The 12,358-nt window shown below is 57.0% G+C and overlaps 1 long non-coding RNA gene across 1 annotated transcript in view; it reads right to left on the minus strand.

The window, feature by feature from the left end:
• LOC118023485 overlaps positions 1-12,358 on the minus strand; it is a 65,153-nt gene continuing 52,795 nt past the window's right edge. The window contains exon 4 of the long non-coding RNA XR_004682823.1: positions 1-303. This is a non-coding gene — a long non-coding RNA (uncharacterized LOC118023485). The remainder of the gene's footprint in view (positions 304-12,358) is intronic.

The raw sequence follows: 12,358 nt of genomic DNA on the forward strand, positions 1-12,358 counted from the left end.
GTGCTTCGTTCAAATCATAGCCATCACACTTACTATACATGTTCTGGGAAATGCAGAAAAGCACGCACAAGAAATGAAAGTCCTCATTATGCCGTTGCCCAGCGCATACACAGTTAATGACTTATTTCCTTCAAGTTGTTTTCTTCGGGGCACAGTTAACACGGATATATTTTACAAAATCAGCGTCATACTGAAAAGGCTGTTTCGTACTTACTTTTTCTTCAGTTAGCAATATGTCCCAGACATTTTCCCATCTCATTAAAGGGTCTTCTACAGCCCAACTTCCTGGTTGCTGGTGTTCGTCTGTGGACATTAATAACAGCAAATGCTTATACACATGTGTAGTTTATATCGTGCTTTAGAGCCTTGTCATGTCCCCCTTGTGTTCATATGTTCTCAGTGCTCTTCATATGCGATCTCATTTAATCCTCACACCTGTGTGAACGAAGTATCCTATTAAGACCCATTTTACAGAGGAGAAGGCTGAGGTGCAGAGAAGTAAGGCCACTTGCCCAGGGTCACACAGCTGCTAAGTGGCGAGGCCAGGATTTGAACCCAGGAGTCTGGCTCCAGGGTCCACTTGGCCTCTGATGTGCCCTCATCGTGAGCACAAATGGGACAGGGATGGCACTGGGGGGTGAGGGCAGGCTGCCTCCTCTTCAGAGCTCTGGAAGCCTCCCCAGAGGGGGCAGGAAGACTGGCCGACTCTGCGCCCAAGCGTGTAACTGATGCTGGGCTGTCTGTGCCCCCACCGCACTGTTCCCAGGAGCCTGCGGTGAGGAAGGTGGCTGCACCTGTCTCTGTGGACCCATGTGCCCTCCTACACCTGGGAGAAGCGCTGCAGACCCATTGGACACAGAGCTCGCATCAGTTTTAGCAACAATTCCCCACCCCTTTGGTCCCAAGCATTGTGTTCTAGAACGAGGACCGCCCCGGCCTGCCTGTGGCGATGCTGGCCTACATCACTGCAGACAGGGGCTTCACTGGTCCATGGAAACCAGCGATTCCAGTAGCAGCCTCAACAGCAGGAGCCAGGTCACAGGCCTCAGCTGGCAGAACAGGCACCCCTTCCCCTGGGAAGCCACATGAGCCCCGGGGCTCCGGGACTTTTTAAGAGGGCAGGAAGACGGGAGGAAAGCATAGGCTTCAGGCCAGTGTGGAGGGGTGTTGTTCAAGTGTCCACAAGAGTCCCCCAAACTAGGGAGCAGGACACCCCGTTCTATAGACAGACTGCATCCTACGTGGCCAGCCCCCAGGGTGGGAGATGCATCGTCCTGCCCCTCCCGAATACATAAAGTCACTCGCACATGCAGGCATCGGGCTGCTGAGTGGGACGGGCGAACGGTCTGCAGGCGACCGTCTGACCTTAATTCCTAACCCTGCCATGTCCTGGCTGGGCCACTCTGGCCTCCTTAGCTTCGGAAGCCTCAGAGAGCCACACCCCAGGGTTGCTGCGAAGATGGAACGGGACATCCACGGTAAGCGCTTTGTCACTAGATCAAACATTTCCATGTGTACACCCCGATCGCTTCCGTTGAATAAATCCCAAAGTGCGCAAGGGCCAGGTCAAAGGGCACCTGCACTCTGCAAACCTGCTGCTGCCACCTGATGGTCCCCTTTGTCACAGTGCTGCTCAACCTTCCACAGCACCAAAATCACCTGGACGCTCATGAAAAAGCAGACACTGGTTCGGCGGGCTGGGGAGGCCTGAGCTCTGCATTTCTCCTCCCAGCGGAGGGGTCCCCATGTGTCCACGGGTTCTCTGCCACTTCCCGTCCACGGGAAGCCTACTGCTCAATGGGGCCGGCAGACCCCAGCCCCAGGCGGGGTGTTAACGGTCAGCTGCCTTGGCTGTGGGGGCTGGAGAAGGCTGGTTCTTGGCATGCCGCCTGCGTCCGGCACAGCTCGTGCCCACCCCGCAGAGCCCGAACCTCTGCCTTTGGCCGCGAGCCCAGCCTGGCCGTTTCCGCAGCCAATTTCTGCGAATCTAATCCGCCCAGAGAGGATTAGAGAGTCCGGCTCTCTGCACCAAGGCCAGGCGGCGGGGGTCCAGCCCTGTGCGTGGAGGGTCTTTCCTGCAGCCCCTAGGCCTGCGGGCTTCGGTCCCTGCAGCGAGCAAGTTGAGAGAGGACGGCAGGCCGAGGGAGACCCCATCTGGACGGGAGTGGCCGTGCAGCAGGCTCTCTCCACTGCAAACCCCAGCAATGGGGAACCAGAGACTGTGTACATGCGTGGGGGTTTCCACTCTACCCCCAAGAGGCTGCCAATGCCTGTGCTTTCCTTGCGTTGGGGTTGGGAGAGGGGAGAAGCAAACAAATAAATAAATTCAATCCTGGTAAAAGTTGGGGGGAGGGCACAGAACACTTAAGAGTGTTTTGCTTTCCATGCGAACCATATGAAATTGCTGATTTGGGCCATTTTTGTCCTCCAGAAAGGCAGTTTCAGACGGTTCAGTGTTAATGCTCAGCGCAAAATCGGGGTTGTTTTTATAAGCTCCCGCGTTCTTGGGACACACAAAACTGGTATATTTGCACACCGTCACATGTCTCACACATATTGCTGACCACAGGTGCCATATTTCATGGAATCTGAGATGCCACCAAGTATCAGGTGCTCTGGGTCCCTCTGTCCCTCTGGCAGCCGAGGAATTCCAGACAGTGCTCCTATTTCCTCTTTCCAGCATAACAGGGCTGCTGTGCCTCATGGTACACTTGCCAGAGCCACATGCCTGTGAGGGATGATGAGCTAACATGGGGGATGAGGCCCCTCATGGGCCTGGTGTCTGTCTGTGTCAGTGGGGGCCATCCTCTTCCTCTCTTCTCTCCCACCAAGACTCTGAGGGTCAGCCCCAGGGAAGAGCAGCAGGGTGGGTGCGGAGGGGGCCAGACCAAGGGCTCCGTGCCCCAGAGAATGCTAACCCAGGGGTGGGGCTCCCAGGAGACAAAGATGCTAATATGCTAATACATAGCCAGATTACTGTCTCACCTGGCCCCGGCCTCCCAGAATCGGGAGTTGAGAACTTCCCAGGGGTCACTGTGCTGAATCCACACTGGAGAAACAGGGAGGACCCCCACCCAAAGCTGTGTTCGGATGTCAAGAGTGATGAGACACACACAGGCTCCGAGGGTAGGAACAGGTTGTTACTCCTGTAACGAGGCTTCCTGGGGAGAGCAAGGCAGCTCCCCAATTGCTCCAGAATGGCTGGAAGGAGCAGGGGAAGGAGGCTGGCCTGGGGTCTTCCTGTGGTTGGATGATGGGGCCAGGGGGAGGGTTCCTCCGCTCAGAAAGGAGCTGTGGGCTGCGAACCTACTGTAGCACCGAAGGACGGAGCAGCTGGGCTTTTTCCCAGCCGGCCCGGCCACAGGGCCGCGGGGCACAGGGAACCGGGGTTAACCACTGCCAGCATCTCGGATGGAGTCAGACGCCAGCACATGTCGGCTCGCCTGCTTCCCGGCTCGGAGACACTCGGGGACACGCGTGGCAGGCATGCGTGTGCGCACATGCACAAATGCACGGGGAGCATGACGACCCCTGCGAGTCTCCAGCATGTTAGTGTCTGTGGGGGTGTATTCAAGCCACCCCTCCCAGAGCATCCTCATAGCGGCTCCTTTGTCAACATACACTCAAGATTCCAAACGATGAATAGTTCAGCATGTACCAGACGCCCATGTAGCACCACCCAGATCGAACAAATGTTAATTTTTTCGTATTTGCTTTGAATGTTTCTTAAGGAGATCAAAGTTAGAGTTGACGTGCTCTCTCCTCTCCCTCTCTCCCCCTCTCCCTCTCTCCTTTTCTCAGCTCGCTCACTCTGGGAAGCCGGCTGCCAGGTTGGGAGCCACCCTATGGAGAGACATAGCAAGGAGTAAAGGCCTCCTGTGAACAGCCAGCGAGGACCTGGGGCCTGTCGACAACCACAGTTATCTTGGAAGTGGACACTTCTGCCCCAGTTAGAGCTCCACATGACCCCCTGACCTCAACCACACGAGACATCAGGAGCCAGAAAACTCAGGCAGCTCCCAGATTCCTGACCCACCAAAAGAAGGAGCTAATACATGTGTGTTGTTTTAAGCCCCTGAGTTTGGGGGCATTTGTTATGCATCTGTGGGTAACTAATACACCCATTGGCATCACTCAGAGGCTGGGTGCTAGGACACAGATGGACTTGGGCATCCACCTGGCCCCACCACCAACAGTCTCAAAGCGTCTGTTCCTCGTAGTATCCTGGCATTGGATGGGGTGGTGATGAGCCAGGAACCACCAGTGTGGACCCCTGACCCAGCATGCTGAGCTGTGCCCCGGAGGGCTGAACCCGGGCAGCATGTCTCTATGAGTCCTGGGGGCAAATGCCTTCCTCCTGGTCCCCCTCCGGGTCCTCCAGCCCACCTTCTCAGCCAGTTCCCTTACAGTCCGACCATCTGACCCTCTAGGGACTAACACCACGGAATGAACTCAGACCAGCTCTGATCTGCAGCTCAATCGCCTGGCCCAGCTTCCTTCCCAATGTCACTTCTGACGCAGAACCCAGCAGTCCTTGCCACAGAAGGTGTTTGGAGTTTTGCCCCCAAGTCAAGAGGTTCTGCAGTCAGACAGACTGGGTTTCCAATCTCCTCCCACCATCTCTGTCCCCGAGGCTCCTTCTGGAAAGTGGGCTCCATCATCAGGCCTATCTCCAGGACGACGGAGGATCGAGGCAGACGAGGAGGGCCAGCGCTCAGCAGAGAGCCCTCAGCGAACATGCTGTGTGGGTGTCATGCCTTTATTAACACGGTGACGGGAGGTGCTCGGCAGCCCAGCCCTGGGGGAGGCCTGGGGCCTGTGGCTGAGCCTGGCTTCCGCGGGAGGCCTGGGTGGGGTGTGGTGGGGCGAGGCAGGGGAGGCGCTCCCGAGCAGGGACGGTCCCTCCCGTGTCCCACGGGGCCTTCTGTAGGCTCCATATGGAAACACGCTGCCTCCCACCCCCTGCTAACTCTATTTTTTCTTTCTTTTTTTATTGAGGTAAAATTCACACAACATAAAATTAACTGTTTAAAGTGAACAATCCAGTGGCATTTAGTACATGCACGGAGCTGTGGCAACTGTCATCACAATCTAGTTCCAGAACATTCCATCACCCCAAAGGAAACCTGCCCCCTCCCCCAGCCCCTGGCAACTACGAATCTACTTCCTGTCTGTACAGATTTGCGTCTTCTGGACGTTTCCTATAAAAGGAAACAAACGCTATGGGACCTTCTGAGGCAGGCTCCTTTCACGTCGGGAACATTTTCGGGGTGCATCCGCACTGCAGCCTGCGTCAGAGTGCCATCCCTCTCTGTGGCTGAGGAACATGGCATTGTATGGGTAGACGCCCTTGCTGGTCCATGCCTCGATGGGTGGACGTTTGTTTGTCGGCACGTTTTGACTGTCGTGAATAATGGCGCTGTGAACACTCATTCACCGGTTTTCGTGTGGACCTGTGGTTTCAGTTCTCCTGGGGAGATACCTGGGTGTGGACCCCCTGGGACTGTTTGCTTTTGAGAACCCCACCCCCCACCCGCCCGCTCCCACCATGCTCTCAGCGCGCTGAGAGCTCATGATTGCGCTCTCTCCAGGGGTCATTTCCACGGGACTTTGGGGAAAGATCTGCATGGGGGTCTGTGAGCCCCATGTGAGCAGGGGGGGCTTGCTCACCCCACATCCAGGCCTGGTGCATGGAGATATGCAGGGACACCTGTTAATGTGAGAATGGACTGCAGGTAGGAGCCGACGGGCGAGCAGAGACGTTGACGGGAAGCCCGAGAAGTCCGGCGCAGGCGACTCGGCAGATGCGGCGCACATTCAGGTGGGCTCGGGGTGGGCTCGGGGTGGGCTGAGGTGCTGGCGCTTACGCGCAGGTTGTGCACAGGGGCAGCTCCTACTGAATACACTACATCCTACACTGGCCCCAAGGACAAGAGTGGGATGGCATCCTAGTGCGGTTAGAATTAACACGTCTGTGTCCCTCCTTCCACCCCCCACTGCCCCCCAGATCTTCTAGCATCACCTCCAGATTGACTGAACCCACTGGAATCCTGGCTCAGGGTCCGTTCCCGGAACCCGGTCTAGGACGGTAGGTGTGCCCTCTGGTCCGGTTGAGGACCAGCCTTGCCATTAGGAGGGATGCCTGATCATTTACAGTAAGGACTAGCCAGAATCAAGGGCTTTCCCGAGGCTGCTGCATTAGGCACCGTGACGCTCTGGTTCCACGGGGCTGCCCGGGGCTACACCGCCTCCCCCGGAAGACACAGGTCAGGTGGGACCAGGGGAGGAAAGTGAGACGCCCCCCTCAGAGTCCTGCAGTGCAGGCTCACACCCAGGGGGCAGCACCCCCTGGTCCTGAGAGTAGATGACGCCCTCTGGACACAGGTGTGCACACGTGTGAGCACGTACATGCGTGTGCCCGTGGTGAACACACATGTGTACGTGTGTATCCGCATGTCTTGCACGTGTGGCTGTGTGCATGCATATGTATCTGCATGCGTGTAGTGTGCCTGAGTATACATGGGCACGTAGGTGAGTGTGTGTGTGTTGCTGTGTGTCGCATGTATTTGTGTGTACGTGTGCCTAAGTGAATTGTGCGTGTGTGCGTGTGTTGGCACAATAGCTACTGAGCACTTGTCGTAGGCCCAACATAACCCTTGGGGCTTTACATGTAGTAACCCATTTAATCTGCACAACCCTTTGGGGTCAGTCCTACCATTATCCCCATTTTGCAGATGGGGAAACTGAGGCTCAGGGAGGCCACACAGCTGGTAGATGTGGAACCGGGATGCAAGAGCAGACAGCCTGAGTCTGGAACCCACACTCTGAACGTCTAGGGAAGGTACTCGATGACGTAAATCTATCTTCCCCTCCGAGCTACGGATCAGTGATGCTCCTTCCTTCTGTGCTGGCTTCTTCGCAGCCAAGGAGAACAAGAAATCCCAGAGCATACCTGGTACGTGTGCTCACTTTACAATCGAGAGGAAGGGCTCCAGGGAGAGACGCAACGCCCCCCCACCCCGCGAGCTCACGGGGCCCTCGGTGACAGGTGTGGCTCCAGACCCGCCCAGAGCCTGGCGGTCCCAGAGGAGAGGCGGACCCCGCATGTCTGCCAGACTGCAGGACCTCCTCCAGCCCAGGCCGCACAAGCTGTGTCCTTTCTCTGACGGCCGCCAGGACCCACTCTGTCCCGCTGAGGTGAGCCTCTGCCCATGGCACGCCGAGCCGTGCTCACTCCCCAGGGCACCTGCTGCCTGACCCCTTGTTCTTCCGGCGGGTGGGTTCCCCTTCTCACCTCACTGCCAGTGTTAGTGGGAAGGAAAAGGGCCAGCAGAGCCCAAAGCCTCGGGTGGTGCCTCTGGAGCATACGCTTAGCCCACGCAGAGGAGCGAGGCTGCTCCCTCCTGGCTTCAGGCCTCGTCTGCCCGCCAGGGTCGGATCATGGGACCGGAGAAGGACGTCACCTGTGGCGACAGCTGCCCACACTCCCCGCCCCCCCCCCCACTCTGGCCGCCAGACAGGCTGGCCTTGGCCAGAAATGATATGATCTGAAGCTGTTCCTGAACCAGAAACCCCAGGACCGTGCCGTTTGATTCTCCTTGCAATCAACTTGCTTCTCCCCCCTGCTTTGATTTTTCAAAAATGTGTTTCACCATGTAATATATATGCATTGCAGAAAAATGGGAAAATGTAAATAAGCATCAGGAGGAATTGAAAACCCCCCAAGTCCGCTGCACAGTGAGGAGGTGAACCGCCCTGATCTACGCACACAGCGGTCGCACTCCTGGCAGGAAGGCCGGCTCAGGGGCTCCGTGATCACTGCCGAGCTCCCAACGGGACTAACTAAAGTTTGGTGGCACTGGAAGCCGGGGTGGCGGCCACTGGGTGGAGGAGCAGGGCCCGGCAGGGAGGCTGCACCTTTGTGCTCCTTTGACTTATGACGTATGTTCAGCAATGTGTTGACCAAATGGACACTCGCCCTTTCTATTCCCAGGGATTGCCGCTATTCACCTTTGTGGGTCCCCTGACAGACCTTCTCGCGTGTGTTTTTCTCGTGGGAAGATAAAACCCACTGTGCCTGCCGTGTTTTCACTGGTCAGATGGCGGGCGCGCTGTCCTGCCACGAGCCCCCCCCCCCCGCCGGAGGCCCCCTGCTGCGTCGTTGAGGGAGGGGAGCAGCGAGCAGGCAGCAACAGTACCCTCCTGCTCTTCCCCTGGCTCTTTCCCCCGGTCTTTGCAAACATCTTCCCAATCAAGAAATCACACCTGTGCCTACGTATCAGGGAGCCTCCAACCCAGGGAAACGCCCAGTAGGATCCTCCAAATTGGTTTCTGTCCAACCTGAATATAGAAATGTTTTGGATGTCAAAGAAGTCGTCACAGGAATGCTATTGAAATCTAATCCGTTAGTTAAATTAGAAATGCAATTTTAGATCATAAATAAGGCCACAGAGAACATGTGGGGAGGCGCCTGGGTGACTCAGGCGGAGAAGCGTCTGCCTTCGGCTCAGGGTGTGATCTCAGGGTCCTGGGATCGAGCCCCGCATCGGGCTCCCTGCTCGGTGGGGAGTCGGCTTCTCCCTCTCCCTCTGCCCTTCCCCCTGCTTGTGCTTTCTCTCTCTGTGTCACACTCTCTCTCAAATAAATAAATAAAACTTAAAAAACATAAATTAACAAACAAAACAAAATAAGAACACGTGGTGGAGGCCGGCGAGTTGTCTAGCCCACAGCTCCCCTCTCCCTCCCGGGGACACACGTACCATCCACCCCGGCAGGTAGTGCAGGCACACAGGTTCGGTTGGCAGGACTCCGGCAGTCACATCGTGCACCACTCCCAGCCTGGCCTCAGAAACCTCCTGAGGCCAGCCTTCCCCAGCTCGCAGCCCACGTGTTGCCCGGACGCTGAATCCAGCCCAGGATGCTGACACCCCGGGGACGGTGGACCCACCACATGACGGGCCCTCGCCCCCCGAAGACCACTTGCCAGACACCCAACCACGACTGAGGTGAGAAAGAAAAAAGGCACGGCTCACTGCACACGAACGTCTCAGTGTTGGGGGCGGTGCTGGACCCGCTCTAACTCCACACGTCAGCTTACAGGTAGAGCTTCCTCCGCATCATGTCTCCAGACTCACGGTGTATGTCGCCAACATGACAGCCACGCCGTGAGCCTTCACGCTCCGTTCCCCAGGCGCGGCATCTTGCTCTGTCTTCCCGTTCTGAGGCTGGGATCCACTCCGGGGCTGTTGATGATCCCTTCACCAAGACACACGTCTCCGCTGACGGAATATGAGGGCGGTGTTCTCCCAAGTCCACTTGCAGGTCTCGATGCCTGGTCTTCACCACCTCGGCGCTCGCAGGATTTCTTTCGAAAGAGACTGCTACAAGGCTTATTCACTGTGGCCCCTACACTTGGGAGGTCCTCCCCACAGAAGATTGGCTAAACCCATGTCTGTGTCCTCTTTCATTGTTTTCCTCCTGTTACCCCCAAAAGGGCCTCAGTTGAAGTCATTTCAGAAGAAGGTTTTTTGTCCAAATAAATGTGCTGGTTCCAAATAAAATAATTGAAAGACTGACCTGTAAGTATGCAATTATTAGGTGACTTTACTTTTAACCTGCTATGTTTTATTTGTATTATTATTTACTCTTTAGTTTGGGGATTTCCAAACACATACAAAAGTAGGGTGGAGTGAATAATGGACACTCACGTGCCCACCACCCTTGGGACAATCTAACACTGTCTGCCCTCCAGAAGACGAGGGGGCCCTTCTCGGAGTCAGTTCAAGAAGAAGCTGTTAAGTAGCTGAGGTCCAGGAGGGAGAAGCGCCTTTCCCTCCTCCTTTGTCCTGTCATAGGCAGCTCAGGGCATTGCCAACTTTTCCTAGGAAGGGCCAGACAGTAACTATTTGCGGTTTTGCAGATAAACGGTCTCTGCGGCACCTACGGGGCTCTGGGCCCTGGGGTTGCTATGTTCCAATAAAACTTTATTTACAAAACCTGGCAGTGGCTCGATTTGACCTGTGGGCCGTCGTTTGCCAATCCTGATAGAGCCCATCTCAACTTAGAGAAACACAAGTGTCCACCTCGGTTCAGCTCCTTCAACCATCAGCGACAAAAGACCCCACAGCCAAGAGCTTGAGCACTAGGCCGTGCTGGGGTTTGAATCTCCAAGTGGGCCTTGGAGCTTAACTAGGGGTGTGAGCCTGGGCAAGTTAGTAAGTCCTCTAGGCCTGGTTGGTGAAAGGGCCTTTGTAAGCGTCCCTGCCTCTGGGCAGAGTCGTGGGAGTGACCAGCTGACCTGGGTCGGGGGCTTAGCCCAGAGGCTGCCACGGGCTACCCGAGGGCCACTGTCATTAAAACGGGGGCATGACAGGTAGCCGGGAACATGTGCTTCTGAGCATGAGGGAGGTGGCCCGGAGGGAGGCAGAGGTAATTAATAAATCAGGCCCGTTGGGGGCAGCAGGGGTTTGCGCTGAGAGCAGGTAGGAGGAAGCCGACAGAGGGCTGCTGGTCCTTCTCCGTGTGAGTGGCTCTTTTTTCTAAGGCCGTCTCTCCCACTTGACTATGCTGTCCATGCCGCCAGGGACAAGGCGAATTTTACTCTAGCCCCCCAAGTGCAGGCTGCACCTCTGATCACTGGGACAAACAACCTCCTTCCAGAAACTTCCAGCTCGGCCCCTAGGGGAGGCAGCGCCCACTGCATTGGGCAATCCACTAGGCCTCAGGGGTGCTGGCTAGGGTGCGTCAACCAAACAGCCCACTCTGTGCCTCCCCATCCCCTCCCCCCCAATGACGGTGCCCAGCTGGAAGCCAGAGTGGGTAGAGACCACAGTGGTCACCCAGGCCAGGGTCTCCCAGGGCCACCTGTGCCCCCAGGAGCTGTGGAGAATCAGGTGGACCTGGCTTCTCAGGGCTTCTTCCCGGGAGGGGAGGCAGAGGGGAAGCCAGGGTGCAGGCCACAGGCCGGGGGAGCAGGGCATGCCAACGGCTAGCTGTCGCCAGGCAGAAGGCAGGGCTCTGGAACCAGACGGCAGTGGGACGAGGCGGCCCCTCGAGCCCTCAGTGTGGTGGTTGTTAATATGACCGATGGGAGGCAGGGGAGGTCAGCGGTCAGAGGTCATGACAAGGACTTTCAGGGATCAGTAGGAAAACACTGGAGAGAGAGATTTCAGAGGGCGAATCATGTAGCCTGGAGGAGGCCCGTGTTTGTGTCCCTGGCCCAGCACAGCTCTCAGCCCCACGGTGGGTCTCACCCCAAGAACTGACCTGGACCCGGACTTCCCAGGCCATCCCCCGACCCCGCCTCACCCACCTTCCTTCTGGGGGGCTGTCTTGCTGGTCTCCTGGGGCCGAACAAGCTCCTCATCAAGCGCTGCTTGTCCATTCAGACAGAGCAGCCCATCGCCCAGGGAAGACATGACCCCATCCAGGCTGGGAACGTGACTCAGGAGGGAGGCAGTCGCACTGCTCCAGCAGCAGCCAGGGACGCCGTTTGGAAGTCTGCGGGCCAGAGCCACCCCCGCCCCGGGCTCCGCGCCCCCAGGGTCCTGCCTCCGTCACCGGCACTCCTCACACCCGTGAGATGAGAGTGCTCGGCGACAGGAGGCCCTGCCTACCCCCGTGCCACGGCCTTGTGCCACGACCTCCCCCGATGGGCGCACTGCTCTCCATCCCCCAATGTGGGGCCTCGGGTCCCAGGAGAACCAGCAGGGGTTTTCCTTTGGGGGCCTCGGCTGTGGAGGCCCCTGAGTGAGTCCAGGCTGATGCCGAGAAGATGGCCATTGTCCCTTGTCAGGAAAGGTGGGGAGGCTAATGGGAGTCAAGGGGACAGAAGGACACCTGCCTCTCGAGGGCCCTGCGGAGGCCAAACTAGAGGGCGGGTGTGACCCAGCCTGACGCGGCCACTGCAGCCCACAGATGATATACTAGCCATCTTTGTGGCCAGTTTCTGACCACAGACTTTAACGTTGTCACCGAGTGAATGAGTGAGTGAATCTATCAAACAGGTACTGAGTGTAGATCGTTGAGCTAAAAGTGAAGTAAATGAAAGAAAGGAAAGAGAATCTCACCGCTTTGGGCAAGTTCCTGCCTTGTTTGAAATGGAAATGTCTGGGGACACCAGGGTGGCTCCGTCGGAGGGCTTAGGTCATGATCCCGGGGTCCTGGGGTCGAGCCCCTGTGTCTCCCTCTCCCTCTGCCCTCCCCCCACCACTCGTGCTCTCGCTCTCGTGCTCTCTGTCCCTCTCTCAAATAGATAAATGAAATCTTTAGAAGAAAGGAAGGGAGGGAGGGAGGGAGGGAGGGAGGAAGGGAGGAAGGAAGGAAGGAAGGAAGGAAGGAAGGAAGGAAGGAAGGAAGG

This window comes from Mirounga leonina, unplaced genomic scaffold (genome assembly GCF_011800145.1).
Source record: "Mirounga leonina isolate KUSES-001 unplaced genomic scaffold, KU_Mleo_1.0 Mir_180, whole genome shotgun sequence".
NCBI lineage: Eukaryota > Metazoa > Chordata > Mammalia > Carnivora > Phocidae > Mirounga > Mirounga leonina.